The 22,859-nt window shown below is 44.1% G+C and overlaps 1 protein-coding gene across 6 annotated transcripts in view; it reads left to right on the top strand.

The window, feature by feature from the left end:
- Window positions 1–22,859, top strand: part of LOC110468659 (uncharacterized) — a 199,837-nt gene that overhangs the window by 62,970 nt on the left and 114,008 nt on the right. For all 6 annotated transcript variants that reach the window (XR_014955976.1, XR_014955975.1, XR_014955978.1 and 3 more), the window contains one exon: window positions 1–22,859. This exon is cut by the window's left edge and continues 12,384 nt beyond it. The gene's annotated coding sequence lies outside the window, so the exon portion shown is untranslated.

Below are 22,859 nucleotides of genomic sequence, written 5' to 3'. Positions count from 1 at the left end.
TGTTGCCTAAGCTTCTGGTTCATCCTCTTCACAGATATATCCCCTTTCTTTGAGAGAAAGGCAGAGATTGACACCAACCATGGACCAGCATGTGCTCCTCATGGTGGAAAGAAGAGTGGGACCTCTTTTGTGATCACAGCACATCTGTGATCAGACCTGTCCCTCTCCAGAGTTAGGCAGAGTTGTGCAAAGTGCCCTTCATGCACAGCTGCTTGAGCTTGCCTCCTCCTGGGTCTGGGAACATTTCTTCAGGGCTAGTAATGAACAAAGGTGGGACTGTCTCCATTTCCTGGTCTGTTCTGGTACCCAACACATGTGCATCTTTAACTGACCTGGAGAAGAAGCAGGCGGTGGTCGATTCATCATCATGGTCTCAGTGGTGACTGCTGATGCCTTTCAACCTACTCCTGACCTGCAATAAAGCTGAACAGAGATTCCAAAATCTCTGAACTTTACCATAGTGCCTCTGATCCTTCCAGGGGCTTTTCCTCTGTTATCTTCACCTGGAATTGGAGAATACTCTCTGTGTGTAGGAGGAATCAGAGATGCCTCCCCATCCACATGCATGATGCCTTTCAAGGAATGCTAGAAGGAAGGCCATGGAGTGCAGTGCTGTGTGATCTGGTGTGGAGCTAAATGAAGCATTTCTTCTCCCCAGGGAGCATTCTCATGCTCTGAACAGCAGCAGCACTGTGAGGATAACCCCAGCGTGGGCAGGGGGCTGACTCATCTCTCCAGAAGATTAACACTGTTTATTAATCACAGCTCCTTTGAAGTGAAAAAATGGAGAAAACCTCTCGTGGCCAATGTTGTGATCAACCATCTAATTGTTCTACTGGTATGTTTGCTTAAGGGGCTTTCTTTGCTCTGTGTACACTAAGAAATAGTTTCTCATCCTACCGTTGTTTCACCCAGATGATAGTCATTAGCAGTGTACCAGACATACCCATTGTATAGGCCTTGTCCTGACCATTTTCCCCCTCCCTAAGTCCCTGGGTCCATCTCCACTGTTGGCAGATGACAGCTCTTCCAAGTATATTCTTCTGTTTGTTCCCAAAACATGCAGGGAGTCAATTCGTGGAACAACGAATTCCTTGTCCCTTCCAACTGGCCCTCCAGTCATCTTTCCCATCATGGGAGATGGTGCCACAAGTGATGGAGAATGTCTCAACATCCTTTTCTGGGAGAAGACCCATCAGGCTGAGCTGGAAGCACTTGCTGAATTGTAGAATCACAGTCTCTCCTGCCAGTTCTGAGCATGCATGTTCCAGATAAGGCTGGTGTTAGAGCACGGGATTTTGGAGGGACCTGGCACACCTAGCCCTAGCTCTGAGGATGCCTTCTCTTCAGTGCATGTGGGTTTGCAAAAGGGCTTAAACCTTGTTGATGCTCTGTATCTCCTAGACTCTACTTGTCTTTGCTTGAAATACGAGATCAGGCTTAAGTCTTGGAACCTGGCAGAAGACATATGGGTGAGCTTTAGTTTGATCTGCAGTACAAATAAGAAAAAATAAATCACGTTTTCTTTGCCTGCTTTGATATTTATGTATCAGTGAATATGGGAAATCAGGAGATATGAGTCTTGGCCAGCAAAATGTAAAAGAAAATGGGGTTTGTGGAGGACAACTAGTTCTGGAACTTTTTGTCTAATCATGCATTCCAGACCAGGTTCATCTCAATGTTCCATTTCAGGTACAGATTCCATGAAAACACATTTCAGTAACATTTCAAGCCATTTCTTATTATAGCCAACAAAAAAAAAAAAAAAAAAAAAAAAAAAAAAAAAAAAAGCCAAACAAAAAAAACCAAAGAGAAGCTATGAAATGAGAAGTATCTTAAAGCCACAGAAGACTAATTCAGTCTCACTGACATTGCTGTTCCCTTCCATGCACCAGTGAATGTGCTGAGCTTTGCAAAAGCATAGCTTTCCTTAGCCCTGCTCCTGTGGAAGTCTATGCAAGTGTCGGTGTGTTTGGCACCAGACCCCAGTGCACCTCAGATGTTCCTCTAAAACATTCCATTGTTGTGCACAATGCAATGTGGTTGAATTCAGGAAAGGTGTTTTCATGCCCTGGGCCACCTGTGTTGCAAGCACTGTGTGGTGCTGCGAGGCTGTGGGCTGCAGCTAGAGGGGGTGAGAAGATAGTTCCAGCTAAAATGTCACACTCAAAAGCTTTTCATCTTGCCCCTCTCTTTCCTCCTTGCCCTGATATCGGGTGGCACCTGTGTGCCTGCCTCCAGTGGACTTGTACACATGCAGGTTTATATCTGTGTGTGTGTCTGGGCATGCCTGGTGTATCTCAAAGTTATCATGACTTAATCTGGTTTGTGGCCAGGCATAACGTGAGGTCTCAGCTGGTGGCTGAGGCTGAAGTGCGTGAGGTGTTGTGCACATGTCATGAGTAAGCGTCCCTTTCCTCAGAGATCCTGCAGTCCAAGTGTATGGTTAGGAACAACAGATGGATTCCACAAACACACAGGCGCTATGGGTGGGGGAGGAACACAAAATAACACCGAGATACTAAGATGAATGATTAATGACTCAAGTGGGTAAGAAGGGGCCAAAACACACTCACTGAATATTTGCTGGTGATGCTTCACAGGAGCCTTGGCAGAGGTGGACAGTGGATATACAGTATTTTGGACTTGCTCATCATTCACGCTGCTAAATTTCTCAGTCCATGCTTGTGGCAGTTCAGCTGTAACATTATGTTGTAGCTGTGCTGTAAGGATGGTGTATTCTGTATGGAATGCAAACCCAGCACACTGAAACACTGGTCCTTAAAGGAATTTTGTAGGATTTGGCCCAACACGCACTGAAGTCAGTGAGCTCTCAACCCTTATGGGATTTGGGACAATCCTAGAATATTCAAGTGGGCTCCAAACGGGGCAAAACAATTGTGATATATATTCAAAATAACAAGAAGTAATTCTTTGTATGAAATGCATTTAATATATTTCTATTTGCATGTATGCATTTTTACTGTATGAAATCAGATTGGGTTTATATCTGCTGCATCTATTTTAACATGTGGTGTATGTTACACTGGACCGATCAGTTATGTGATTAAAATACACTGTAAATACACAGTGTGCTTAGCACTAGCAAGGTTTTGAAAGGATTTTTAACCCCACTCTCTTTGGTTTTGTTGATATTTGTTTCGTGATTTGGCTTGGTTTGTCTCATGAAGTTCCTTCCATTATTTTTGTGGTAGTTGAGTGGCCAGCTTGTCCTAGAGATTGTCCCTACTCAGGTTGGATGTTGGCAGAAGAGGATCACATGTGTCAGCTCCCCTGGGTGTGGATAAATGCAAAACGTCAATGTTGCTGTGCTGGCAGGTTCCACCACCTCAGAAGTAAAGAAAGCAGGGAGAAAGGATGCAGAAGGTGCCAAGGAAAGATTTCCTGCTTCATCACACACAATTTGGTTATGTGTCTGCTCTGTGTAAAGGCTTGTATACATGGGTGGCCAGGTGGGATTTCAGATCGTTTGACTCCACTCTGGAGAGGGTTGTGAATGCACAACTTTGGACTGCTCTCCTGAGTGAGCTCAAATTATTACAAAGTCATTTCCAGTAAGTCTTTACCTCCAAGGCCAGGGTTGCTCTGACAACCACTCTGGGTGGATCATCTGTGAGCACTGAACCTGGAGCCTATGGATCTGAAAGGACAAGACTCCGTTGTTAGAGCTGGAAGAGAAGTCCTTTCCTATGGCAGTAGCAGCTGCCTCATTTGTGAACCCCTCTGACATTCAGAAGGATGAAAGCTCCACCTGGGCAGCATGAGTTATTCTGCAACAGGGTTCACAGGGACTGGAATCCAGCCTGATGTCCATAGATACTGCATTTATGCTCACTGTTTGGATGGCCAGTTGTGTCCAACATGAAAGCTTTGTGTGTAAAATAGGTGCATGTCCTCACAAGGAGCTATTCTGTCTTGCACACTTTCTTCAGTGTGCTAGGTGTTTGTTGAATCTGTTATCACAGCTTATATTTTCACATATCTGGATGTCAATGGAGATGGATTTGTGTGCACGTGATATACCAAAGGGAAATATTTACAGCTGTTGTCACACACGTGCAAAAAAATCTTGTGCTCCTTTTCAAGCGGAGCCTTTCAGACAGCCAGACTCGGCATGAGGATTCAGAGAATGATGCTGGCTCTAATGCCAAACTTGTGGTTTCCTTTAACTCATTTTGCAGGGCCTCTTTTTGCTGGCTAGAAAGCCTTCACTTGAAATGCAATTACCCAGATGCATAGAAAAGGCAAAGCCCAGCCACACCAGAAAAGGGGAAATTTCCGCACATTACCCCTTCACTATCGACAGTGGCACATTTTCAAAGCTTTCTAGATACAGAGGGAAAGCCTTGGGCCGGACATCTGTGTAAATGTATAGCTGGAGATATCCACTGACTTCAACAGAGCTTTGTTCTGAGTCCTCTGCCATAAGGAAGGGTAGGTAGATATATGGTCAGGTGTAATCTCAATGAAGTGCAAATTAGTAGTTTCGTTAAAGTCAATTGAGAAAAATCAGTGGAGAAGCTGACTTTTTGTGTGCACCTAATTGATGGTAAGGATGTGAACTTCCTCCTAAAAACTGCCTGCTTTTGTTAGCTCTTACATTCATTCTGATCTGCTGGCCTTTAAAAAATCTATTTTTCATGATGCATAGAGAGGCTGGTCTCTTGAGATGTTTTCAGCATTTCTGGTTCTTTCTTTCACTTGTTCCATTCTTTCAGTACTTCACTTGTGTTGTCTCTTCTTCATTTTTTTCCCCCTGCTTCTCATGTACCTCTTCATTCTTTTACAGCGTTCAGAAATGCAAGATTCTGGAATTAATTGAATTGAAATATTTCTATAGAATGGACCAACATACAAATCTTTGTATCGCAGAGTTTTTCTTAATTCCATCATTTTTCCTTTCTGATTCCTTTTTGGGTCTTCATTCAGCAATAAACTCAGTAGTTACTTCTTCACTGGGGCTGTCTAAGTGCCCATCCACTCTCAAAAAAATCTTGAAAGGAGGCTGTTGACAGTGGAGAGCCACACCAAGATTCTGGAGCCAGGGTATCACTTTCTCCTTTTCTGTCTGGAGATGCTAGAAAAATAAGTATTGACTGTGATGATAGTATTGAATTCTGAATATGAGTCAAGAACACCATGGAGCTGGAAACAGCAATTTTCCTTCATCTCTGTAAACAAGAAAATCAGTCTAATTCTGAACTTCTGGATGATGGAGTGGGTCTGAGCTGGTGATCATGGTGGATGATGGTGTTCTGTGGTCTGCAGACAGCAGCTGTTAGTGGAAGCAGACCTGGTGTTACTTGTCCTCGTTCATTCACAGGGGCAGCTCTGAAGGCCGTGTAGAAACATGGTGTGCACAAACCTGTGTCTGTTTGCTCAGGGAAGAGGTGTCCCTATCACAGAGGGAACTGTCACCTCTCTGAACCCTTTGCTCCCTGCCCCCAGTCCAAAGTGCCTGTGGAGCACCTCGTGAAACAGTGAGAAAGGACTGAAAGTTCCCATATATCATCCCAGCAGACTTCAGCTTTGCTTGCCTTTTCTGTGGCAGTTGGAAGTAGAAAGATTTCCAGCCCATGGGAGCCAATGAGCAGGTTAGGAAGTGGTGCAATGTTCGGGAAGGGGGCTGGGTGGTCTTTGCTCTTGGTATCAAGGAGACCATCCTAGTTTAGGGGGTTAGACAGGATTGTCACAGGTCTGTCTGCCAAGTCTTTGGAGAGGGACAGCAGCCTTACTAGCGAGGGACTACTTTTCCTCCTGAAATGAGCTTATTTAAGTGGTGGAGCTGACCCATGCTCACGTCTGTCATCACTGACTAGCCAGAGGTCATTGAGGGTTTGTGGCTATGGGAGTAGTAGTTGAGGAGGAGGTTGATGTGGCTGTACCTCTGTTTTCAAGATAGAGAGGTAATGGTTATTGGGACAATTAAAAGGCTGGTGAAGCACAGGGGTGTAACTGGAGCAAGGTACTGTGGATGGATATTATCCTACTGAGGGTCTCTGGCAGAGGCCATGTAGATCTGGAACAGCTGGAGTGCATGGGAGAGATGATTTGTAGGCTGGAGCTGCAGCTGAGACAATTGTCTTCAGCTGATGTGTTCGAGAGGCAGTGGGGCTGTCAGCGTGATGGAGTTCTCCAAACAAGTAGGAGACTACAAAGGGTAGGTGTGCACCTTGGGTAAAGGACCTGTACTCGTGTGCTATGGGGGGGAAGGGATTGCTAGTGGAGAAGACCTAAAAATAAAAGCTGGTTTTGCTGAAGAAGTGAAAGAAATGGAAACAAAAGGGATGTCAGTAGAAAGGAGCAACTAGCCCTCATGAGAAGAGAGGTGTAACCCACAATGAGTGCTGAAGAATGGTGCTAAAAAAGGAACACAATCACAGAGAAACTGGGGTGCTGGAGACAGAGCAGAATATCTATAGTTTCAGGAAAGAAAATCAGGTAAATATGCAAATAGATATATGTCAGCAGGTAGAAGAGAGAAAGAAAGAACTGATGCTTATTTGCATAGGTGATATGTAATACAATAGTGACTGGTCTGTTTGGGATATGGAGTTGGATCAGCTAGAGACAGCTGAAATATTCCTGTGTAAAATGTTGTGAGTCTGTAAAAAAATGTAGGAGCTTGAATTAATCATACCAGTTGCAAAAGTGAGCATCTTGGGGTAAAAGAAAGCAGAGTGAAACATAAATTCTGTTGAATGTGATTGCTTACTCAGGAAAGGCAGAGATGGAATATAATAATATCCGTATATGCAGAAATATTGCTATATTTTGGTGAAGAATCTGTTAAGGATATCATAGGTTAAAACAGGGTATGTGTTGGTAAAAATAGTTTTGGCTATGAGTTTCTAGCACTCAGTGTGTGGTGGCTTTGATTTTTCAGGTATTGATTGAAAAATTACAATAAACTGTTAGCAGTAATGGCTGATGAATTATTTCTTCAGATTATTCTCTGCCTTCAGACAGCTTTGGTACTGCTTCTTTTTGGTGCAGAACCTAGAAAGTTGTAGAATGGGCCATGAGTTGATTGATTTTTAAATTAAATGGAAGAGTAAATAAAGCTATTTTTGCAGATCAGTTTATTGATTTCAAAAGGATGAACTTCTCCGAGAGTTAATGTGCTCAGCTGGGCTAAGGGCATCAACCACTCAGATATGGAGGAGTTCTCTAAGTACAGGGTGCTGCAGCTGTTGGGAATCTGTGCATCAGGAAAGGGTAGGGGTCAACCAAGCAAGGGTTTATGTGCTTAAATTAACAGAAAAGGAAAAAGTATGTGCTGGTTAGCTATGAAGAATATTTGCCCAAGACAAAAGGATATGCATGAGTTTCCTAAACAGTCAAGGAATCAGATTCTGGGATTGTTTGTTGACACCAAAACCAGTTTTTCATTTGTTCTTTCAAGAAAATAAAAATCAGGGAGGATTATATGGTAGTTGGTTCATACAATAGGCTTCATACAAAAGACAGAATTTAATGACCCAAGACCAATCTGTCTGTCTGTGGTCTTAAGATGAAGAGATGTTTGCAAATATGCAAGCTGTATGGTTCAGGATGGAGACAATGTTTAGGCTATTGTGTACAGGGGGAGATGAAAGTAGACATGCATAAATAAAATCTGTTGGGGGGTCTTGGCTGAGCATTGCCTGCTGCAATCATTCCCCAGCCGCAGGCAGCAAGGCAATACTCAAGACTCAGAAGTCTCCCTGGCTAGCAGCCATTTTATTAATAGATGGGGCCCTCAGCTCTACTCTATCTGCACACAAATTTTTTTTTTTGATCCCCTTTTCATCTGTGTTTGCTGTGTGACTCAGTACCCCACATCTGAAATGGCTGCAGGTGCCCCAGACATGCTGTGGCTGTTTGAAGTCAGGCAGTCTCTCAACAGACTATACAAAGATGAAGGTACTTCTTTTACAGAGAGCAGTTTGTTCCCACTCTCCTCACCACAGTGGAGCTTTCCCTCTGGGAGGAGGATTAGGAGAGTAGTCCTTGCAGGCCTCCTGTGAGGAACAGGTGATGAGTTGTCTCCCACGAAGGTCTGCAAAGTAGCAGTCATGGCATCTTCTGGATTATTCTGAGCAAGGCTTTTCATGTGACGATGCACAATGTGAGATGGCAGAAGGCTAGAGGAAGCAGTTATCCAGTCACTGTTTGGTCTTGTGGTCCCTGTTGTCACTGTTTATTCACACATCAACTTATTTTTGGTGAAGAAAGATCTAACTCATGTGAGTGTAGCATGTGCCAACAGGGGAGCAGAAGTTTACAGTGCATTTGTGCTGTGTTTGCATTTTAACTTCTTGCACTGATCTTTCTTAAGAGGTTTCTATTCTTCTCTGCCCTGTTTTCTGGTTCCTCAAGGAACTGCATTAATAAAATACATGACCCAGAGTCAGTCCTACATAGAGCGACTGGCTGCTCTCCATGAAAATCTTCATTTCTCATGAACTGTCAGCAAGGAAGTGTGACAGATACATCTGTCACAGGAATGGCTCTGCTTCTGGCAGCTGCTGCTGGTGCCTGCCATGGCTTGGGTCAAGTGCTTGTTCCTCTGACTTGTGCACCCACACCTATTGTGTAGGTGTTTTCAGCATACTGAAGTGAGAGTCAAACTGCTCATTGACATCTGGTAAAGAATTATGAGAATGGCGAGTTATTCTTGGGAGAATCTATATTCTTGGAGTTTTCCTGGGCTCAACTCATAGTAATGTGCCTCTTGCAATTGTCTTGTAGCATTATTACATAGCTAGAATGACTCACCAGGGGAGATCTTCCTGCAAGTCCTTGGTGTTTCCTGGTCCAGCTTCTTTTCTACTAGAAACCATTTAGAAGGTGAATAGGGAGCATGTGCCAAGTCTGTCACTGATGGGGAGAATGGCTGGTGTGAAACTTGCTTGCTATCCCTAAAGCTCTTGTGGATTTCTGGTCTAACTTGGAGTGAGGAGGCTGTTCAGGCATGTGCTTTGGGCTCCAAATTGGTAGAAACTGGCTCTAATCACCAACAAAGATTCCCAAATAGCGGAATAGGTGCAGCAGAGAACTTGCCACTCTACGAGCGTGTTCAGCTAACAGCTGTGACTGTGTGTGCCCTAGAAGTAGGTCATGAATACATCTGCTGAGTTGAAGTGTCCCAGGAGCATGGATTTTTGTGCTGCTCGCCTTGGAAGAGGTGAGGTAATGTATCCTATTTGTGTCAGCCAGTCTAGTTTGTAACGTGTGCCATGGTGCTGGAGTCCAGGTGCCCTGACTGGAATACAAAGGCTGCTGTTCCCCAACAGGTCAGCAGCACAGAAGCAGAGTTTTGATCCCTGTCTTGTGCAGAGAGAAGTCGATTATTTAAAGCATTCTCCAGGGTCACTACAGGCTGCTTTTGCTTCAGTTCTCTTCTGCGCTCTTCTCCCTTGGCTTTGAATAACATTTTTTGCAATTTTGCTGGCCTTCGCCTTAGTGCTTCACAGACTGTCACATTAATTCTTGGCCTTTAAAAAAAAAAAACAAACTCCCTCAGTGTTTCTTTTTCCCTTTGATTAAATTCTAGCTAAAAGTTACACTGAAAGTTTAACTGGAAGTAAAAGTCTATGTGCTTATGCAAAAAGATGGCAAAAATTAGCATTATTGATAGATTTGCTAACTGTCCTTCTCATGTTAAGACTGCATTAGCAATACTTTGTATCTTTAAATCAATGAGAAGCTTGAATGCATAGCCTTCAGAACAAACCTGTATTCAACTGCCAAAGCACAGAAATGTGGAGTGTGCTCCTGCCAGTTACATAATATTTCTTTCTGTGTCTTTGAGTTTTATAGTATCACTCATTGTCACGATATGGTATCCTATTCAATTCCAAATAATTTGGCAGGCCTGCAATCACTGGCTTTTCCTCACTCTTGTATTATAGTGATGTTGCTTGGAGAATGTGCTCTGTCTAGTAAAAGTCAAGTACTCCCTCCTTTTAGTTTGTTCCCAGATGTGATAAGAGATGCTTTTCTTTTATGTTCCTGCTTGAAAAAGTCATTCAGTGGTGGTGGTGTGGGGAACACCGCTGAAAGGGTTAAGTGGCTTTGAGTGCTCACCGAGATCCCAATTCTAGGTTGCTCTAAGTGACGAATTCTGGGTCACTAACAATGGGAATTGTTCTGAATAATCTGATAATGTTCTCCTCAGTTGTATTTCTTTGTTTCAGGGTGTTGTCACTTCATATCTGTCTGGAAGTGAGGTAGTGGAAGGAGTTCTGGAATAATTCAAAACTTTTCCTTTGCTCTTTATCCGAAATCTTTGGCCTGTGCTGTTGTGTGCTGGGATGCCCAACCCTCCTGAAATGTAATGGGAATTAATTCTCCTCTCTTCCCTCAAAGAACTCTGGCATCTAAGTCTGCGAGGTAGCTTTTTATTGAACTCTCTTTTCATTTGCATGCATCTGGCCTGTCAGAGCAGTCTATGAATGACAACGGTCTGTGCCAGAGAAACATCATCTCTGGGAAGGAACATAAAACATGTGGTGAGTGCCACAAACATCTACTAGATCAGACAATTTGTATGACATTCCTTTAGGGAATACTTCTCATAATTTGACTCAAAAGAATATGTCTTTATTACTTGGAACCATTTGATATTTCCTTTGATCCAATGATTGTTTTAAACTTTAAAAGCTCTCGTATTCCACCTGTATGGGAAGGGTGGGCGTTTAACCCTTTTGTCTTTGTGTAGCACTTAAGGACAGTCAAAATGCCTCCCCTGTAACCTCTCTCTGAAACCACTGGCTCAACCAGATGCACCTTTTTATTTATTTTTAGTTCATGTGACCCTGAGGCTTGGTGGCTTCACAATGGGAAAAGGTTTTGGAGTTCAAAAGGCAGACCTGTGTCTAGGAAAAAAACTTGTCAGCTGGAGGCCAGATTTTCCCCCTGCCCTAGATGAGTTTTTTGCACAGTAGTCACTGTCAATTTACACAGTAGGTTTGGATCTGAGACAAGTTATTAGCCATTGCACTCAAATTACTGAGAGCTTTTGCAGCCCTTCGTGGAGCATTTTCAGGATATAGAACTGTTTTTTGATGTTCTTATCTGGGTCTGCAACTGAGAGAGTTTGTTTTACTAGGGAGAGGAAAATACAGGAGAAACAATCTGATTTACAGGTGGTTTTGGCTCTTCTGGACATGAATTTTGAGTGCATTAGAGTTGTTGCATCTGAATGCTTTATTGCTTGTCAGCTGAGCAAAGGTAACTGAGCCCCAGGGGTGAGGCTATATGCACTAACTCAGCTCTCACCAAAGCCCCTTTCCTCAGAGTTCCCTTTAGGTTTGTGTTAGAAGCTCTAAATCTTTACTGATCTATCTGCCCTCCCCCACACTGCTTTATGGCACTTAGAACCAAATTCTGCCCTTGATGCTACATGTGAGCTTACTGCAAACTTAAGTTTCTCTTAGCTTCACTCACTAGAAGCTTGGCAGATTACGACCTGCCAAGAGACAATATGAACGGTCCTCAAAGCTTGGACTGTGCTTTTTTCTTCTCTCAAGAAAGCATAGAGTATGGAAAGACAAGGGGGAGTCATGGATCTCATAAAACATATCTCCCCTTTGGCTTGGATTATAATAACAACATGTCTGAGTCACCACATGGTACACTGATATGAAGCAACTGCCTGCAGAAAAACCAAAGCCATGCATTTTTTCTGAAAAATGAGGGGGAAAGAAGAAGAAAAAAAGTATTTATTTTCATTCTTTTGGCTAGCCTAATTTTCTTCTATTTCTCATTAACCTTTAGAAAATAAAGCTAGCTTTCCTGAGGGAAAATAGCACTTCTTTGCCTCACCCCACTAGAGCTGCCCTTCAGCAACCAAATTTAGCTAAAGGCATGCAGTGGTTTCTAGGCCTACTGAGTTGAATCTTACTTTTGGTCTGCAGGGGTCCTGCCTGTGTGCCCCACAAAAGCTATTGCTGAGATTATGGAAAATTGTCCATCTCTTGAGCTGGATGCAAAGTCCCCTGGAGGACAATGTAACCACTAGGAGTGCTGAATGGATTTCTTGTTCATGATTGCTGTTCAGATCCCAAGACCAAAAAGAGATACCATGTCCCTTCCACATTCCAAGCATGGAGTTCTGTTCTAGCCTCAACCTTTGAAGTTGTTTACCTGGGCTTTCTGCCCTCTGAGGAAAAGTTGATGAGCACCTCCGGAGGTTGGTTTGTCCAGGTTTACAGGAAGCATCTAAGCCAATTTCCTTCCATTGGACTTCATTTCTCCAGAGCCTGTAAAGAAGACTACCATAAATACATATGTTTATCACCTAGAGATAGCTGTGATGAATGCCATACAAATATGGTGGCTTCTGTAAGTGGTTTCTCTTGTGGCTTAGTGATCACAGATCTCCTTATCTTGTATCTTCACAGAGGAACATGGATTTTTAAACTCAAGTTTCTTTATCTCCAGATAACCACAGATGTGTAACAGATGGCTGGATTTTCATCTTGGGTGATGCAAAGAAATCAAAGAGTAGAATCACTTAGGTTAGAAAAGACCTGTAAAGTCATTGAGTCCAACCATTAACCTAATACTGCCAAATCCACCACTAAACCTAAGTGCCACACCCGCATGGCTTTTAAAGACCTCTAGGGATGATGACTCCACCCCTTCCCTGGGCAGCCTGTGCTTGATGACCCTTTTGATGAAGAAATTTTCCCCACAATTCAACTTCAACCTCTCCTGGTGCAACCCAAGGTAGTTTCCTTTCATCCTATCACTTGTTACACTGGGGAAGAGGTTGATATTGATGAGTGAGCTTTAAAGGAGGCCATCAGAAACATGCAATGCAGCTGTGTTTGTGTACAGCAGTGTGAATGAGCCTGTATCTTGTGCTTGAGATTGTGTAGAGAATTTCTCTTCTCCCCAGAACAAAGCAGTGTGTGTTTCAACAGCCTGGAAAATTGAGAATGTGGCCTGATGATGTGCCAAAATGACACTTTATATACATGATTTGGTTCTGGTACTAAGACATTGTAATGGCTTGGTTAAAATGGGGAGAGCTGCTTCTGAATTATCTGGAGAATGCAGCCTGGAGTTAAATTGTGTCATCTCTTTTCTTCAAATCTGGCCTTGCCTGGTGGCTTTCAGTGCCATGCACTGGTAGTACTTCATCTATTTACATGTCTCTGAAGTGTGTGGTTGCATGTGATATTTTAGGAATGGTCTATGTGGCCCAGCACAAAGACTTGAAGAAGTGCTTGTGCTCGATTGTGGTCTAGGAGTGCCACAACCATGTTAGTGGAAGACGGTCCCTGGGATGAGTAGAACTTTCCAGAGATACCCATGTTGATGTCTCTCCCCATCTTTTCTTGAAGAACAGGATGTAGAGCTCATCAGAAATATTTCAGCAAACAGAGGTTTTGTCAGAAATTGCAGACCTGTCTTTCCATTGAGGACTATTTCAGGAATATTTTAACCTGAATGATTTCCAGTGAGGCAAATGGAAAAGGGTTGACATAGGCTATCCCAAGGGATGCTTACTGGCCAAGCTTTCTAGAGGCTTTCATGCTTGCTGGGTAATTGGTTTTCCAGGCTGTGGGACCTCATAAATAGGGTTCATCCTACCTGTCTTCCTCCTCCATGCAAAATGATGGGATGCATCAACCTCTGGTTGTATCTGTCTCCTTATATTAACTACAACAGGAATTTACTTGGTTTACAACAGGCACCTATTTTCTGGGCCTTAAAGTAAATCACAGATCCCTCACCATGTGCCCAAATCCTGCATAGAATTGGAGATGGGGAAAAGGGGGATGAGGAAGAAATCAGTGTTTGCTTGTGAAAGGGGTGAACCTCAGTTTTCTGTGAGACAGAAGCTTGTCCATGGCTGTGGTTGTGTAGGTGCCTAACCTGCTTAAGAGCTGAATGCAAGAATAATTTGTAATACGTTGTAACAACTTTATTGGTCATCATATGACAGATGGTATCTTCCCTGTAAGCCACTAGATGGTGATCTTTATATTTGTTAGCCACGTGCCTAGGTAGGCGAAGACACTACTTTTCAGAGAAAACCCTTTTTAATTTTTTTTTTTATTTCACCACAAAGAGACCTCAGTGCACTTCCTACAAGGAAAGTGAACATGGACCCATTTGGCTGAAACCAAAACAATTTGCTCTTACTGTAAGACTGGGAACTGAAATCGCTTTTGGTCAATGTTTGAATGGGGAGGAGACTGGTGATCTGCTCCCATCCTTCATCTGCAAATCAGGCTCTGCCCATTTGGAGTGTCAGAGTCATCTGAAGTGTGCTGGTGCTGGTCTACTGTGTTCAGCCACCTGGACTGCCCCTTTGTAGGTCTGGTTGTGTGCCTACAGTGGTTGTAGGTTCACAGAAAACACCTGGAGATTGAATGCATTCAGAATCTCTTATTTTGGCTTGCCTGCGTAGTTACCCTTGGGAAGCAGACAAGTAGGACTCAGTTTGTTTTAATCAAAAGGTAACCATGGCAATGTTTGTATTGGAAACACCTCAACAGGGGTGCCTCCATGCTGATGTGTGTACTCAGACCTGAGGTGCTGTATGTATCTTGGGCAGGTTCTGATGTGGCCCTCTTGGTCACAGACTAATACAGGTTGGAAAGCAGCTCCAGAGGTCACCAGTTCAAGCCCTTGCAGAACAGGGCAAAATTAGTTCAGGTTGCTCAGGGCCTTCTTGCCCAGTCCAATTTTGAGCTTCTCTTGAGGTTGGAGGTCCCACATTTCTGAACAGCCTGTTCCAGTGCTTGACTGGCCTTAAATGTGAATCTTTTTTCCTAAAATCTGTCTAGATTTTCTCCCATTGTGACTTGCACTGTTCAAAACTACCTTTGGGTAACGAGTGCATAAAGTTTAGTGTGTCTGATGTAAATGAAATGACATCTCATTTCAGTACTGTAGTCACTTAAGTTTAAAAGTAATGTTGAATTATTGGTCCTTCTTAATGGGAGGCTAAGGATCTAATTTTTCATCACCCTGTACCTTGAGGCATCATTTGTAGCAGTTGAAAATATTTGTGGTGGCAGATTATAAATGTGCCATGTGTCAAGGAGATGGGGCAAGAAGCCCTGGGAGAAGCTGCTGCATCAGTTGAATCCATACCAAATTTCACAAAGCCTTGGGATGGGAGGAATTGAGGGTTCCTTTGTAGAGCGCAGTGTTGTTTGCCATATTTTTCCATGATGTCTGCTTTTTCTGGTTCTGATCCAGGCTGTATGTAGAAGCTGCAAAGTGTAGCACAAATGGGACCCTGTTACGATGCATCTTCTTTCCCCAAGCTGGTGGCAGACAGTAAAGGCACTGGGAAGGATGGTGCCAGCTAGTCTTGTAGCACAAGAGGACAGTGAGGTTAGCAGTAGTGCTTGTCTGGGGAAGCCTTTATTTCAAGGTAGCAACACTGAGTAGTAAGCACTTGGAGTTCCTATCTCTTAACCAACCTGTCCTGCCAGGCACTCCAAGGGTGCTGAAGCTCAGCCAGAAGTGTGGCTGCATCACTGCACTCCCATATGAGGTGAAAGCCAAGGTTTGCCAGGGCTTGCAGCAGTGGCCTCAAGATTTGTGTTGTTTCTTGGAGGAGAGGGGAGTTGCTGGAACACTTTAGAGAACACATCAACCTGCAGGATGCCTGACTTCTCTGGGTAGGAAGGGACTTGATGGGCAGCCCAGAGAACAGGCTGGCCTGATCCTTGTAGGGTACATTGTCTCTCCAGAAGCTTTCCAACTGCATTTCTGCAGAGGTACATGTGTAGACATCTGTAAAGGAAGGCTTGTTAGCTCTTCCCAGGCAGATGAATGTTCCAAAAAGCTTGCCTCTCCCTTCCCCCACACTAAGATGACTAACCTTATTCCAGTGAAATCACGGTCAGTGTGACCAGGGAAGATGTAACACAGCCAGAACTATTCTGGTGTAGGTAAATCTCAGCCAGCACCCAGAGCCAGTCTGTGTGAGAAGGGCTTCTATGGGCCTGGACCAAACTGCATCTAGCTTGTGGTCTGAGCTGTGACACACAAAATATTTGGCCCTCCAAAGCACCAGCCAGTTATGACCCTGTTTTCTCCCATACTGTCAAACCAAAATGCTGGAGAAAGGCCCTAGCTTAACATTAAACTGCCTCAAGCCAAGAAGGAGCACAATTCCTAAAGCCAGCTGACTGATAAGCCGAGCCCAAGTCTGTTGTGCCAGCTGGGAAAGGATCAGTCACTACATTTTAGTCAGGGCCTGCCTGCCACTTTCTTGTCCCTTTTGGTTTTGAGGATGCAGGACATGACAAGGCTAGAAGCGCTGTTTCTAGGCCCTGTGGTTTTCTTTCCATCCGTCTTGAGAGAGGTGAACATCTATGCTTTGCCAGCTGATTAGAAATGCTCATAGATGTATTTACACTGGGATGATGACTTTGCCCCCAAAACCTCCCCTTTCAAGCTATTCTGCTGCGTGATGGACCCCAAGGGATTGCTCCTGAAACCCTGGGCTTGCAACCTCATCCCTTCCTTTTCCTTGCTGTAGGTTTGCTTCGCGCGCTTTCACACACGCGTGCGCACACACACAGACACGCTGTGTGTCTCTATACACACCCCTCTGGGTTCTTTTTTCCTATTTGGCTTCCTCTCACTGTATTGTTTTAAGTTGGTGCCTGGGCTGACTGCCAGTTTAAATTTCATCTGCCTCTCTTCTCCTCCTCCTCCTCTGCCCCCCTCCTCCTCTCCCCCTCCATCCCCAGAAGTGATACTGTTTACTTTCTCTGCTGCTTTCTCAATGTCTTTGTACGCACTGCAAGGGATATAATCACCAGCTGTGGAGAGCTTTCTGAAACTCGAACTTATTCCTCAGTGCCCCTGGCGAGCGACCTCACCATTAAAAATAAATAAATAAATACAACAATGCTGTAGTTAAAGACAAGAAAATGCATGTTTTACATCTCGAGCTGGATCTTGAACAATCATGCTTCTTTTCTCCCTCCTTCATGTGGAATCAGTGGGCTTATATATAGATGTATAGCTAGTTAGCTAGGAGGGGGAAAAAAGGCAACCAAAAAAAACCCCTCCAACTTCCCCTCCCTGCCAAAATAAAAAATGAGAATACCCAGCCCTTGCGAGCATCATTTTCCGTTCTTAATATACACCCCCCTCCCCCCCATTTTGTTGTGCTTCTTTTTCACTTTAATTTTCTCCTTGGACAAGAAGAGGAAGAGTCCAGCATGGAAGTGTCAGACTTCGAAGGGCACTTTGTCTGCCAGACAAAGCCTCTACAGCACTAAGGCGAAGAAAGATTAGAGGATAAAAGTGTTTGCCAGGATCCCCTCTTCCTATTCTCCTTCCTCTGTGTGTGTGCGTCTCTCCCTTTCGGGGAGGAGGTGAAAGGGAGGTCAAACCGTGCCTACTGACCTCTGCCCCTTGCCCCCTGTGAACCAGAGGGAAGCCTTTGAAGTCGTAAAGTGCCCACAAAAACAGCAAACCAAACATGCCGCTGGCTTTTCCCTCCCCTTCTCCTGGCCGCCAGCTGCCTAATGGAAGGTGACGGCGCGGAGGCAGCGGGCCGGGGGCTCGGCGCGCCCGGCCCCGCCGTGCGCTTAATTGGCACCACGAAAAGCCCACACACCCCGCACACGGCAGAGCAGGCACCCCCGAAAGGTGAAAACAAGCCCTGTTGCCTCTCCCGCTGGCACTCTGTGCTGCTTCCATGTGGCCGAGGGACAGCTCCTGCCTGGGATGCCCTGGGAGGTCACCGGTGGCTGGAAAGAGGTGGGAGAGGTTCTCTGTGTCCCTGCCGGCCTTGTTGTGGCTTCTGCTGGCACAGGCAGCAGCACCTTTGTGGGTGCTGGTGTGCTCCTTCTCAAGTCAAGCTTCCATGGGAAACAGGCAGAAGAAACTGAAAAAGTACTTGCTTCTCTTTCCCTTGAAATTTGGGGCATTTCTGGAAGCAGTCCCAATAGCAAGTCAAAGTTTGTTGTGTGTTGTCTCACGTGGCAATAAGTAGGGCCCCCAAGTACAGAGCATATTAGCCTTGAATTAGAGGTGGGGTTTTTACTCTAATACGTGGAGCATGGCACCTGTGGTGTTTTTTTGTTGTTATCTTTGAGGTCTTCATCTTAACTCTGGGAGGCGTGACCTGAAACATTTTGATGTTTTGAAAGGATAGGGAGTTTGTTCTCTTTTACGTGTGAACGCTTTCTCTGTTTCCTCCTGGACAGAGGTTGTCCCTGTTGGGAGCTGGGTGGCCAAGCCCCAGCCAGAGGGGTGTGTGAGCTTCCACCTGAAGGAGGCTGAGCCTTGCAGACTTCTGCTGTGAGCCCTGATCTACCTTCCTGCAATCCAGTGGTCTGTGTGAGATGCCTGACTATTGCTTTGGCAGATTGCTGCTTGCTTTTAAAATTTTGTGATTTGTTCACTGTCCAACAGCTTTTTCCTCTTGGTGTATTGCTGGGGTTTACTGTTGCCCTCCACTCACATGACATGGGGCTCCTGCCCCAGGACCTTGAGAACCTCCTCCAACAGCAGGCGAGTTGTTAAACTCTGTTGCTTTGTGCATAGGGTAACACTCTCATATACCAAAAATTATCCCTAAACTCCCGAAAGTCTGGCTCTAAACCTCAGAAAACAAGGCTGGCTATTAGCTGAGAGAAAAAAAAAAAACAACAAACAAACAAACAAAAAAAAACAAACCCAAAAAACCCCAAAACACAACAAAAAACCAAAACCAAAAAACACCCCAAAAAACAAAAAAACCCACCAAAACCTAAAAAACCCAAACTGCCCATCAGCCACCTTTCCGATCTACTGCAGGTATGGTTATGCTGGATGCAAAACAACTGCAATCATGAGCCATGCACAAGTTCAGTAGTTTCAGCAGCCTTTTTTCCTGTGCTTAGTGTAGTTTTTACCCTTGGATGCTGGGCAGGAAATCCCAGCCCAAATGAAGTCAAACTGAGATTTGTCATTGACTTTGTGGAACCTGGGACTTTGCTCCTTATCTACAGCAGCAGCATTCAGGGATTCATATGGAATAAAACCCCTCTGGCTCTTGTTCTTACCATGCTTCTGAGTGCCCAGATAAGCCCTGTGGGTTCCAGCTGGCATTTCTGATCTCATTTGTCTGGGGCCTGATAAGGTGTTACAATGTCCAATGTACAAAATCGTGTTCTGTAGTTTTACCTTCTCTTTTCCTGTATATATTTTTTTTTCATACTGGAAGAGAATGTGGCTGATAACCTGTAAAGAATACAATGGTTAACTATAGCAAAATGATTAATGTGCTCTGTGGTACTAGTAACTGATGCTCAATGCATCCAGAACTGAAACGGCTCTTTTTTGAAATATAGATTCAACCTTGTCCACCACAACTGTTTGTATGGGTTTAGTCAACACTTTTTAGTTCTTCTGAGCTCAGTAAAATCTTGTTTCTTGTGTGTAGTTATTGTATGATCTCTCCATAGCACCTCTACAGGGGATCTGATTTTATCATCTGGACTAGCTGAGCTTTTACTCCCTCTCCTTTTGAAAACAGGGCTGTTTTATGTGCATGTTTAGTGATGTAGAATCTAGCAGCATATTCTCCCTCTTCCATCTTTAATGTGTGCTAGACTTCATCCAAGTTCTAAAATATTTGTTTTTTAAATAAAGTAGTGTTTGTTACAGTTTTGCCATTCCAGTCTATGAGGCAGCATCAGGTTCCCCATCTCAGATTCTGTTATTTCCCTCTGGGCTCATACCATGCTTACCACATAGAGAAGATTTCAGGAATTTGCTGTCATTGTGTAATAGTCACCATTTAGTGTAGGGAACCTATGTCCAGCTGCCTAAACATTGAGTGTGGACTAAGAAGAGGGGAAGGCACCTCTGGGGGTGGTTTGGACCACATAAGTAGAACAGGAGCTGGGTTCCTACCCTCTGGGCTCTGAATCATGTTCAAAAAATGACTTCCCCTCTCTCTGGAGTTTGCAGGGAGTCTCAGTTTCTAATTTGGGTATCTCAGTGCGGTCCACATGGTGAAATAGTGTGAGGACCCCCCTGCGTGTTTACTTGAACATCCATTAGAATAAGGCTGTACTCCCAGTGTCCTCAGGCTCCTCTTTGAGGGGAGCTTCTCTAGGAATGACTGCTTCTTAATGTATTTTTCACCTCAAGGTCCAACTTTGAAGTAGGACCTGCTTTCACAGATCTGTTTATTTGTATTTATGTCTTTGTTTGTTTAAGGGGTAGCTCTTTTCTGTCTCCTCTTCAGATTTGGGTCTCCTTGCATATGATGAAGAACACTTTTTTTGCTTGAGTGAGCCACTGCTTTAATTTCTGTAGCTGCCTGCTCGTTGCAGCATTGTCAGAAGCCAGTGTCTCCGTGGGTCTCTGCTCCACATTTACCCTTGTGCAGAGTTTGACTTTGCTTCTTGAAGAAATGTCTCATGCTTTAGTGCCGGGTGTGCTTGAGTTCCTTCCCTGCTTGCCAATACCTTTGTTAAGGGAGGGCAGACAGTCCTGGCCCTTGGGAAGTTCTGCCCATGAGGAAGCCAGGTCCATCTTCTGCAATGACTTGGTTCAAGCCTTTGTGTTACAAATTCACATTCCTAAAGAGTCTGAGTATTTCCACTTTTATGACCCCAGATTTGTGGCCTAGGATGCCAGGAGACTAAAGGGCCACATCTTGTTCTGAGATCAGAATATCAAAGTTCCTCCCTACTTGTCTCTGGTTTGCTGGGTGCTCTTAGGTAAGATAAATTCACCCCTGCCTGTCTTTGTGTGGCTGGCTGCAGTGCAAAACAATTGCATTTCCTTTATGGATTACAGCAATGCAAGGATTTCCCCTTTAAAGAGTTTTCTTAATATTATTTCATAGTTTTGCCTGCTATGTCCATATTAGAAGGTGAACATTGCTGTGAGTGAGCTAACTCCCCATCAAGAGAATGGACACCTTATTTTCCAGATGTCTTTGTTTGGCAGCCTGTGATGCCCTCAGTTGTCCTGCAGTGTGGGCACCCCTGCACTGAGGGTCTCAAGGCTTAGCTCCCATGTCAGTTCTAGTCTGCATGGATTCATGTAGCACTTCCTTCCATTTGCTGCCCTTTTCCCACCTAGGCATTTAGGCAGCTTCTCTTTTTTCCTTTTCCTTAAACACTGATTTCATCTGGGTAGCCTGCAAAATAAATAGAAGTGCTGCAAATAACTTGCCTTTGGGGGATTTTTTTTTTTTCTGGGAGGGGGGCTGTTTGACCAAGCACTAAGCTAAGGACATTAATCTCAGATAAAATCTCTAAACCATCCTGCTGATGATCACATCAGTATCTCCTGATTCCAAAAGACTTTGTGTAGTCTTTGTCTTTGCTACTTTTGAAGAGTTTGAGAGATGAAAAGAGAAGCACCAAAACCTGCTCTTTTGATCTTAGTTCCTTCAGATACTTCTTCTAGTGTTCTAGAGATGGTGTGATGTTGCAAAATGCTCAAATATTATCCAAAAAACATGAAGGCCATGTGGCTGGAGAGGCTGGATGCTGATCTGTGGTGCAAAGGCATTTTGTGATGGTGTTATTTTAGCAGCTGTTTCTCAGCTGCCTCTCACTTACCATTTTGGTACCTGTGGTGTCATAAAAACGTAGTGGGTGGGATAATGTTGTCAATGCAAAATCTCCAAACGCCAGAAGTTTTATCTCAGTGAACCAATGAGACCCCTGGTAAACAGAGGCCTGGCAATATGTTTGCCTTGCCTGATACTACATGGCATGAGTCTTGGTGTTGTCATGCTACTGCATGATTTGTTTTTCTTCATGTTTGCAGCTGGAAACCAACCCAGAAAAGCACATTTATCTCTGCTTTGTATTTTTTCCTGCAGATGACATTGAATTCATAGTTGCTAGCTTTTGTCAAATAGCTTTATTAAGCACCAGATTTTGCTCTCTCTTTTTCTCAATTTATATCACGATCATAAGGTAGACAACAGGGGTTGTAACCCCAGCAGAGAGCTTATATTTCAGTATCTAATGCTGGAATTCCTGTGCACCAGACAAACAGTGCAAGCTCTGGGACCAGCTGTAACAAGCACAATTCTGGGAAGCATTGACTGCACCATTTTTAGTGTCCCTGCATTTAAAGGGCAGGTTGATTTCTGCTGCTCGGCATTTAAAGGGCAGGTTGATTTCTGCTGCTTGACATCTATCAACACGTAATCTGGTCAGCCTGTTATTTGCTGAAATGTACATTTTTATTTCAGATCTTCTCTAAAGGGAACTTCAGAGTGTGCAGACACAACAATGGGTTCACTGCCACACAGGTTCCCACTATGTGCCACTCCTTTACTGAACATAAATCTTTAATTCCCCTTCTAGGAGTGACCTAAGCAAGCCAGAGCCCTGTGGTTGTACAAACATTCATACACACAGTCTGAAACAAGCCATCAAGGATTATTCCTGGAGTGATTAGGGACAAGTCCTAACAAGCCTTCATAATAATGCAGACTATTTAAAGCTTCTGAGGGCCAGGATCATATGGCAAAGGGCAGGGTAAATGAAAACAGGGTAATTTCTGATGCCATGAACGTGCTAAAATGGGAGGTGGGGAATGTTTCTGTGAGTCTGTAGGGGGAGTTGACTGGAAGGAGGGGAACATTATAATAATAGTTAGCATTTATGTAACTCTTCACGTATTTAAACCACTGCACAAACATTGACTAGGGAGGAACTGGAATGCACTGCATGATACCCAAGGCAGAGCTATTTTATTTTTTTTCTTTTTTAGTGTTGATCTAGGGTAACAAGTAGCTCTAGTGAGGGGAGCAGCAGCATGGCTTGCCTGGCACGTGCATGCGTGTCACTTTTTGCAGCAGGGCCAGAGGGATGCAGAAAGAAATGGGTGTGGCTGTG

The sequence above is a fragment of the Lonchura striata genome, chromosome 5 (genome assembly GCF_050655825.1).
Source record: "Lonchura striata isolate lonStrDom1 chromosome 5, ASM5065582v1, whole genome shotgun sequence".
NCBI classification, from domain to species: Eukaryota; Metazoa; Chordata; class Aves; order Passeriformes; family Estrildidae; genus Lonchura; species Lonchura striata.
The sequence above is the reverse complement of the archived record's forward strand: the minus strand, read 5'-3'. Positions and strand labels throughout refer to the sequence as shown.